Consider the following 623-nt stretch of genomic DNA (forward strand, 5'->3'; position numbering starts at 1 on the left):
TTTAGCAGGGAATATACCGGCTGTTGACTCCAATGGATGGGGAATCCAAGATCACCGCGTCAAATGGTGGGTTGTTTGCTCATGGACAATTGTAGGCAGTGCAACAGGATCCCGATCCACAGAAGAGTGTCTCATTTTCCCAGGATGTCCACATATATATATTGGAAGCAGGCTACACCCTTAGGAAAACTCCCTTTCAATGGATTGGCTGCTTAAAACATATACATCTGATCCCATCATGGGAATAACCCATATCACAACTGCTTAAACCACTCAGAATTGTGGTCCACCAAGTTGACATACAACTCCAACTATCACAGTCCACCCCTTGCTAACTTGGCAGCTATACACATGTCCTTAACCATATATAACTCTAAATGTTGTTCTTAGGTGCTGTTGAGTCATCTCCTACTCATAGCAACCCCACTATGCACAGCAGAACGAAACATTGCCCAGTCCCGCGCCAGCTCCATTGACCTTGCTGTACTTGAGCCCATCACCGCAGCCACTGTGTCAATCCATCTCATTGAGGGCCTTCCCCTCTTTCATTGACCCTCCACCTTACCAAGCATGACATCCTTCTCCAGGGAATTGTCCCTTCTGACAACATGACCAAAGTAGGT

This window comes from Orycteropus afer, unplaced genomic scaffold (assembly GCF_000298275.1).
Source record: "Orycteropus afer afer isolate SDZICR_OR568_19922 unplaced genomic scaffold, OryAfe1.0 scaffold00114, whole genome shotgun sequence".
NCBI classification, from domain to species: domain Eukaryota; kingdom Metazoa; phylum Chordata; class Mammalia; order Tubulidentata; family Orycteropodidae; genus Orycteropus; species Orycteropus afer.